Source organism: Acomys russatus, chromosome 29 (assembly GCF_903995435.1).
Source record: "Acomys russatus chromosome 29, mAcoRus1.1, whole genome shotgun sequence".
In the NCBI taxonomy this organism is placed as follows: Eukaryota; Metazoa; Chordata; class Mammalia; order Rodentia; family Muridae; genus Acomys; species Acomys russatus.
The window spans coordinates 1,286,822-1,296,662 of NC_067165.1; the positions used below are offsets into that span (position 1 = coordinate 1,286,822).

The 9,841-nt window shown below is 41.4% G+C and overlaps 1 non-coding gene across 1 annotated transcript; it reads left to right on the forward strand.

The window, feature by feature from the left end:
• Positions 1-8,501: 8,501 nt before the first annotated feature.
• LOC127212105 (U6 spliceosomal RNA) lies at positions 8,502-8,608 on the forward strand. Its single transcript, XR_007833489.1, has one exon. It is a non-coding gene; the product is annotated as a U6 spliceosomal RNA (small nuclear RNA).
• The last annotated feature ends 1,233 nt before the right edge of the window (positions 8,609-9,841 follow it).

Genomic DNA, 9,841 nt, shown 5'->3' on the forward strand with positions numbered 1-9,841 from the left:
TATTCTGTCTAGGCATACACCTCACAGACCCAAGAAGACTTGGCTATAGGTACAACACAATGCCTTCCACTTCCATCTAGTTATGCAAATGAATGGCTTCTTAGAACCTGAGGTTGTTTGAAAGGGAATGACCCCCAAAGGCTCGTATGCTTGAATGCTTGGTCCCAAGTCATGGAACTGTTTAGGAAGGATTAGGAGGTGTGGCCTTGAAGGAGGAGTGTCACTGGGGGCAGGCTTTGAGGCTTCAAAAGCCTCTGCTCTCCCCAGTTAGCTCTCTCTTTGCCTCATAGTGATTGCTGTCCCATGATATAAGCTCTCGGCTAGTGCTCAGCACCATGCCTGCCAGCCTACTGTCACCATCCCTGACATGATGGTCATGGATTCTAACCCTCTGGAACGATGTGCCTCAAATTAAATGGTTTGGTCATAGTGTTTTGTCAAGCAATATAAAAGTAACTAAGACAAACCTACAACTTACAGATTTAAAAATAGAAGGTGGGGGCTGCAGAGATGGCTCAGTGGTTAAGAGCACTGGCGACTCCTGCAGAGGATCTGAGTTTGATTCCCAGAACATATATGGAAATTCACACACATCTATAACTATGGTTCTAAGAGCTGATGTCCTTTCCTGGCCTTCCCCAGCATTGAATTCATATGATGCACTGCCAAAGCACGTATACACACCAAATAAAATATAATTAAAAATTTAATGGAATAGAATTGATATAGATACCTGAATTGTTCAAATAGAATTTAATATTGATCTATGGATTTTTGTATTACCTCTTTTTGGTTTTTGGTTTTGGTTTTGGTTTGGTTTTTTTCAGACAGGATTTCTCTGTGTAACCTTTGCTGTCCCAGACTCATCTTGTATACCAGGCCGGCTTTGAACTCACAGCAATCCGCCTGTCTCTGTCTCTGCCTCCCTGAGTCCTGGGGTTAAAGGTATGTGCCCCCATGCCCAACTTATATTAACATTTGGAAAGAATGTAGCCATTATATTAAGAGATTCGATGCCAATAAAATGTTAGTGTTTATATTTAACATTTATCAAAATTTATGACATATTTATGAGTTTTTCAGACTAGATGGGTTCTATATGAATCTTGGAAAGGTTTACTAGCCAACTGTGTTTATTAATAATTCAGGAAACTGTTTTCATATGTTTATTAATAATTCAGAAAACTGTTTTCATATTTCAAGTTTTTACATTTATTTTTAACTTTAGATATATGGATAAGGAACTAAGATATATGGATAAGGAACTAAGAAATAACTCTCTGCTGCTAATAAAATAACTATAAACATAATTCCATCAAGAATACAATTAAGAAAAGATTTAAGTTTCCAGAAATACTTGAGGGGAAGGGCAGAGGGTGGGGAGCGAGTGAGAGAAGAGAGTGGTGGGAATCACACTAGATAAAATGGGCAGCAACAAAAATAGAATGTGCATGAAAATGCCATAAGGACATCCATTACTGTGTGTACTGCAGTAAGATTGTGTTTTGGTACGTAAAAGTAATTATCAGGATAAAATTCTGTGCAGCAGAATAGTTTTCTGTTTTTAGAATGACTGTCTGTAAGTCACTGTCATCAATTTGGTGGCAAGAAAGAGAGTGGTTGGCTTTAGAACTGCTTGGAGAACATCACTGTCTTAATATCTAAGATCCTTTTTCAGTCTAGCTGGCAACTGCCTGGAGCCTGAGACATGGAAAAGTGAAAGATAATTAGGGTATCTCTAATAGTGCTGGGATTGCGGGAGAGGACAAAAGCCATCCCTTGCCAGGAAGAAGCAAATATGGAACTGAGCGGGCATGCAGCCTGGAAAGGCATCTTAAATTCAGATGTGTGACAGTAATCTGGGAGAGTAACTGGATATAGTGAGAGACACTGCTCTCCCGTCAGCTGTCATTCCTGCCAGCATTGGCAGGCCTCTCCTTTAGGACTCGTGACCTTTCAAGGTAAGAGCTCAATGTCAAATAAGCAGATGAGCCTGGTTGATGGCCAGAGAATCAGGAAGGGACAAGAAATACCATACAGCAGTCATCTTTGTTTCAAAATATCTTTCCAATGGTTTAAAGAACACCTGTTCAGTGGGTAAATCAGCACGGTCTCCCCCCAGATTCCACTTCCTTCCAATATAAAAAGACACTTAAGTATGCATAAAGGAAGTGACATCATATGTTAAAGACAAGCAGCTTCACTCCCTGGGAGATGCATCTTTCTGGACCTTTATGTCTCCAGATGCAAAACGCAGATGGTAGTGGCTCTTTGGTAGGACTGCTGGTGGGAACTGAAAGAAGGTAAAATGTGTAAAAGACTTAAGACAGTGCCTGGAATCCTCGAATACACTGCATGCTCACTGCTCACTGAAATCAGCATTTTCTGTGAAATCAGTACCTCAGCGCTCACAGATTCCTGCTGGGAGCATGGTGGGAGCAGCTTCACAGGTCTCACGTGAGGAACTGTGGAGCCTCACTGTAGATGCTGCAACCCTGACTCAGAGAGCTAAAGGTTGCATGAGCTCCCTGAGCCATCAGCATCTGCCTCTTGCTCTGATAGAGATTGTAGCCAGAGATAATTTTTTTAGAGAAAGTTGTTTATTCCAGTATTTATGATTGCATGTGAATAGAAAATTCCACCCCACAAACTGACCCAATAATGTGTGCACTGGGTTTAGAAAGCAGCAGCGGCATTTTAAATGTAAACTTCAGAAGGAGATGGGTAAGCAACTGAGGTGTTATCTCAGACACCTAAAATTACACTGAGACTTTTATAGCTCCACAGGGGGATGTGCTTACAACGCAGTGGGGGAAATACATAGCTGCAGGCATAGAGTGTTCTGGAACCGCGTGTGCACTTGTGCACACGCGCACACACACACAACCATGAATAAACAGGAAATATATATTATTTGCATGCATTCTGAAAGTATTCTTTGTATAGAGGCACTTAAAATGGAAAAAAATGCCTAAAATAAATATATGGAAATATATGCAAGATTTTTATGGAAAAATACAGATTTTTCATTGAAAGGCTTTAACTACCTAAGGAAATGCTCACAGATATTAAGAGAGGATGACAGATCTCACCCAACTCCCAACTCAAGGAAGATGAATAGTAAAGTCCCACCCAAGGTTTCCATATAACTTGATGGGATGTGTCCTAGTTAGGGTTATCATCACCGCGATAAAACATCATGACCAAAGCAACTTGTGAGGGGAAAGGATTTGTTTCCCTTATAGTTCCAAGTCACTGCTCATCACTGAAGGAAGCCAGAACAGGAACTCAAACAAGGCAGGAAGTAGGAGCTGACACGGAGACTATGGAGGGATGCTCCTAACTGGCTCGTTCATTATGGCTTGCTTAGCCTGCTTTTCTTGTAGAGCCCAAGACCGTGAATCCAAAGATAGTACTGCCCACAGTGGGCTGGGCTCTCCTCCACCAATCACTAATTAAGAAAATGCTCTGTAGGCGTTATAGAGACGTTTTTCTCACCTGCAGTTCCTTCCTCTCAGACAACTTCAGCTCGTGTCAAGCTGATATAAAACTATCCAGCACAGACTGTGATATGTATATTATATTCTCCTTAAGATTCTGCAAGAAATTCTAACTTCAGAATGCTAGTGCTTTTAGAGAGAGCGTCAGCAGAGAGGCGACGCAGCTGAAATGAGGTCATCAGTGCGGGCCGTAGCCTAACACAACTAGGATTTGTAGTAAGTGCGGATGAGGGTCTGAAGCGCCTCTGCTGAAATCTCCGGGTCCTTGTATTTTGGAACAGTGAGTTGGACCAGGAAACACATGGATGGTGACAGACCCAGGGGCAGTTTACCGCGGAAGGGAAACTGTACTCTCAAGAGTAGCCCTGAGCTGCTGAGCAGGGAGCTCTGGCCGCCTGTGCTCTGATCCTTACGCCTCCTTAGAACCACCTTGCCCAGGAGCTCTCTTCTGTGCTTGCTGTTTGCTGTATCTGGGGGAAGGATCTCTAGTCTTCCTGACGACTCAACTCTTTCACACAGTGATCGCGATGCCCCATTCTCTGTGCCGCTACTTTACTGCCGGAAGTGCCTTCCTAAGAAAGGAAAACTCGAAAACAGATAAGGATAAAGAGAAGATAACATCTTATCTTCTCCTCTGGGGAGAAGACGGCCACTTTTAAGCCAAGAGTCTCTGAAGCAGATATTTTTCTCATGAACCTGAGGACAAGCCTGGCAAGCCCTTCATCCTGGACTTAGGGCCTCTGGAGCTGTGTGAACATAAATTTCTGTTCCTTGCACCACTGAATACATAGTGCTTGATACAACTTCGTGTCGAGGAGAGAGGGATCATGAACACACCGGACAACTTTTTTTTTTTAAGTACTCTACGAAGGGTATTAATATATTATTTTAAGACATACTGATGACAGAAGAGAAGTTTTTGAGAAGATTGCATTAGTTAGCTTTGTACCACTCTACTTAGAATACCCAAAATAATTAACCTACAAGAGATAATAAAGAAATAATTAACTCTCACAGTTTTTGAGACTCCAGTCTGATGGTTTGGGGTCTCTGCTGGGGGTGTGTAAAAGAGAAAAATAGCCAACATCACTACCAGAAAGCAGGGTTGCATGCTCTTCCTTTGCTGCCACACCCAGCAACATCAGGACCGTTGGGACCCACCTAAAGATTGCACTCTCTCCAAATATAGTACCACCGGAGCCACGACGTCAGCACAAAGACCTTTGAGGATAATTCTCCAAACCATAGTAGAGATGTAGACCAGTGGAATCAAGTAGAAAGAATAGAGACAGAGCCTGTGTTTTCAGTACAGTTCAAAGGCGACAGACAGAAGACATGGCGAAAGTATAAGGACACCACGAAGTGCCTGGGGAAAAGTGAAATGCAATTCTCGTCTTTTGTGAACATAAAAAAGTCACTGCCAGCAGATGGCGCTAAATACAGAGCCCCACAACTGGCTAAACTGCAGAGGATAGGAAATTGTGGAGAGATCACGGCCTTCTCTGTCACACCTCCTCCCTTCAAGGCTCGGGATCTTTGGGAAAGATGCAGCTGGAAGATTTTAAGAGGCAGAGGTTGCTGAGTACCAATGAAAAACAGTGCTTTCAGAGCATGAGAGTCCCATTGCACACATCAACTCGGTGCCTGCGGCTGCACACAAGACTGACACTAGATCAAGGTGGTAAAAATACCAACAGGGATGGGGAGGAGCTCACAAGCCTCCCCCCAGCTGAGGAGCTGTTGGTGGCTGACGCCGCCAATGACGGGACGCTGCGAGTCCCAAGATACAGTAACTGGTCTTCTTCCCACAACACATACTCGCGGCACCAACTGAACTCATGATTTTAAAAAGGAGGTACATGAAGTTAGGAAGAAAATGCGGTTTCATGGGAGGATATGGGACAAATTGGAGGAGAGGGACTGCAGGTAGATTTCATCAAAACACACGTTAAACACAGATGGCATTCTCAAAGAATAATTAGAATATTTTTAATCAAAAATAAATCTCTACCAAATAAGACAAAGCTTAGGAAAGATCACGTTTAGCAACTAGAATATAGGGAAAGAGTCATTAAGCCAAACTTTAAAAACATCAGCATGAAGGAAAGACTTGAAGATGTAGAGAAAAGACACATTTACGCCAGGACAAATTTTTATAGCAAGTATAACTGAAAATGCATATAAATGATATATGCATATATATTTGTCATTTTATGTATGCTGGATATATGCGTGTGTATATGTATATATACATATATTCATATATGTATATACATATTTATGTATATGCAAATATAGTGTATAGACATGTATATAGTATATACAAATGCATATATATATTTTATGTGTGTGTATATATACATGTGCATATGTATATATGTGTGTTATGTATATATATATGTGTGTGTGTGCGTGCATGTAGAAAGACCCTATTTATGTTTATACACATGTACATTCAATAGCAAATAATTAAAGACGCCATCTACATATGAATGAGTCCATGATTTTTAGCAGTAAATGAATATGAGCACCACAATAAACATGCCTTATTCTCACAACCTAATATTTACATTTTTAATGAAAAATGCAGATTAATTATATCAATGACTTATCTGCCTCTCTCTATATATAAGAATATATAAGCTTTATATCAAGCTAAAATGAAACCATTGTTAATAGTGACATACATATAATGTTAAAAAAAGTTTTTTCTAAAAGAATTGGGATCTTAGACTGAGAAGATGATTTAGTCAGTAAAGTACCCACTAGACAATCATGAGGATCCCAGTGTCCATATAAAAGCTGGGTGTGGTCGGGCATCTCCATAACCCTAGCACAAAGTGGCTGGTGAGTGTTGGGTTCAGTGACATATCCTGTCCCAAAACATAAGGTGGAAACTGATGAAAGCAAACTCTGGCCTACACACACACACACACACACACACACACACACACACACACACACACACTCATCACAGAGAGAGACAGAGAGACAGAGAGAAAAGAAGGAGGAGGACGAGGAGGAAGAGAGGAAGGGAAAGATGGATGCTGGGAGGGAAAGAACCAGAACCTCAAGTTCAAACTTGAGACATTCTTTTATTAGGCATAACAATGTAGCACCAGGCACAACACATAGATAAACAACCTATTTTAGTAAGGGTTTATTTCTTATATTTATTATACCAAATTTATGCCTGTTGCATAGATTAAAGCTTTAATATATTAAGGGACATTAGTAATTTTATTGTAAATTCTGCTCCATTCCAGTTACTACGAGTAGCACTCATCATCAGGCATTATTTCTCTCTCTAACCGTGATTTATCATCTCCCATAAGTACCACTGTTACTTCTTAGAAGTATGATTTTCATTGATTGACAAGAAAACCAGATATCAGCATAATCCATTAGCCAAACAAGATAGCTTTGATGCTGAGGTAGTGGAGATGCCTGTAATCCCAGCACTTGAGAGGCTGAAGCAGGGGGATTGTGAGTTCTATGCCAGCCTGGACTATACAGTTAGATCCTGTCTCAAAAGGAGCACACCTTTAATCCCAGCACTCGGGAGGCAGAGGCAGGTGGATCGCTGTGAGTTCGTGGCCAGCCTGGTCTATAAAGCTAGTCCAGGACACCCAATGTTACACAGAGAAACCCTGTCTTGAAAAACCAAACAACCAAACTTGGTTTTTCGAGACAGGGTTTCTCTGTGGATCCCTAGCTGTCCTAACAAAACCACTTTTGAGAGACAGAGGAACAAGTAAATAAAATGAAATTACACTGGTAAGCAATGAGTGTGGAAGCTGATGCCTGCAGGGAAACTTCTCCAGGCAGCCTACCTTTAGCTGTTCATCTAACTGAACAGTATCCCATGATCCCTTTCTTTGAGTAAACTTTCTCCTTAGCACTCAAAAGCACTTGAATAAGGAGTGAATTGATGCCCCCATGTCATAGTTTTCCTTCAGGAGCACTACTTCCTAGATGCCCTTCTCTGACAGACGTGTTGAGTGGCATAGAGTATATCGCCTAAAATTTAACATCAAAAATGTCTTAATGAAAGTGTTTGAGAGGCAACTGAGTTAGGACAGAATAACCTAGGAGCAAAAAGAGCACATGGGAAGCCAGCAAGAGAGAAGAGAACATAGTTCTTGACTCGAATGTGGGTGGTCTTTGATCCATCCTTCACCCAGAAGATCAGAGGCCATTCTAGGAATGAGGAGGATCCCAGAGACACACGCTTAGGGGATGTGAGATCCCTACAGAGGAAGAAATAGAGGAACTTGCCATCTCAAAATAGACCGTGAGTAGAAAGATCAGAAGAGAAGAGACCTCAGAGAATTCTCAAATGCAAGCCCAGGGTCACTTGACACGGGACAAAAAATTCACCCCCGTAGCCAGTGAGCTTAGACATACAAGTGGAGCCCCACATTGGTAGTTTGACAGGCATAGATAGAACACGTAGATCCCTTCCGGAAGAAAACATGTTTGAATCAGTTTCCTAAATTACGTATAAGTTTTAGTCACAAATCTCACAGATCAGGACTAAATGGAAACATTAACCTTCAGAGTTAAATATAAATTAGTTTGTAAGTTAAAATTAATTGATAATATGTTTTAACTGATGCTTAATATGCTTAAAGAGCCCAAAAGAGCAGAGCACGGTAGGAGAGGGCTTTGGTCCCTCTGTTCTAGAAAGTGTCTATGTTTTTAAATGGGTGTAAGATTTCATTTTTAACTCAATGATAAAGATTTAACTATTCTCCCAATGGTTGGATATTCATGGACCCCTCGAAGTGCTGTCAGCAAAGTTGGTTGCCGGCAATTTGAAATATGCCAGTTTAAATGTATCTCTCCTTTTCAGGGACTGTGCTTCCAACGCCCCAAAGTCAAAGCTCCCCACATGAGATGCACCAGAAAACTTAAAGGGACCGCACACTGTAAATCTATCTGCTTCAGAAAAACTTGAGATCCATATTTATTAGAACTGGATAAAAATATAGGGTTCTTGTGCTCGCTTCGGCAGCACATATCCTAAAATTGGAACGATACAGAGAAGATTAGCATGGCCCCTGCGCAAGGATGACACGCAAATTCGTGAAGCGTTCCATATTTTTCTTTGGAAATCTATCTGGTGCTATCTCAGAAAAATGGGAATAGGGCTTCCTCAAGACCCAGCTATTCCACTCCTTGGAATATACCCAGAAGATGCTCCAGCACACAACAAGAAAATTTGCTCAACCATGTTCATAGCAGCCTTATTCATAATAGCCAGAACATGGAAACAGCCTAAGTGTCCATCAGTAGAAGAGTGGATAAAGAAACTGTGGTACATATACACTATGGAATACTACTCAGCTATTAAAAACAAGGAATTCCCGAAATTTGTGGATAAATGGATTGAGCTAGAAATGATCATAATGAGTGAGTTAACCCAGAAGCAGAAAGAATCAAATGGTATATACTCACTTATATCTGCCTACTAGCCCAAGGGGCATGCCCCACGAAAGCCTTCACTTACCAGGAAACTGGGACAGAGGGGAGGGCATCCTATTGGGACTCTAGATGAGAGAAGCATGGGAGAATAGCAAAATAAAAGGATACAGAGGGTCCTAGAATCTACAAGTAGAACAATATGATAGGCAGATTTTGGGCCCAGGGGTCCCGCTCAAACTAAGGCACCAGCCAAGGACAATACAGGAGGTAAACTTTAAACCCCTTCCCAGATCTAGCAATGGTCAGAATATTCTCCACAGGTTGAGTGGAGAGTGTGATATGACTTTCTTGTGTACTCTGGTGCCTCACATTTGACCATGTCCGCTGGAGGGGGAGACCTGGTGGCACTCAGAGGAAGGACAGCAGGTAGCCAAGAAGAGACTTGATACCCTAGGAGAATATACAGGGGGAGGTAATCCCCCTCAGGAACAGTCATAGGGGAGGGGAATAATGGGAAAATGGGGGGGGGAGGAATGGGAGGATACAAGGGATGGGATAAACATTGAGATGTAACAAGAATAAATTAATAAAAACAAACAAACAAACAACAAAAAAAAAATATAGGGTCTTGCTCCTGTTCAGTAAAGGTGAATTTAGAAGGAACGACAAACCCTGAAAAGTCTTCTTGTGTCCTTGCAAAACACGACTTATCACAAGGACAGACGGTTAAAATTCCTGTTTGCACAATTGTTTTTGCATCTCTTTTTTAGGATTTTTTTCCCAGACAAATTTCTATTTGTTGTCTCTGAAGACAAAGACCCCTGGGTTCAAATTTTACTTCACCCTCTTACTCGTCATTTTCCCATATATTTAAACTTCCAAGTTTACCTGTAACATAAGGATGACCCATGTCT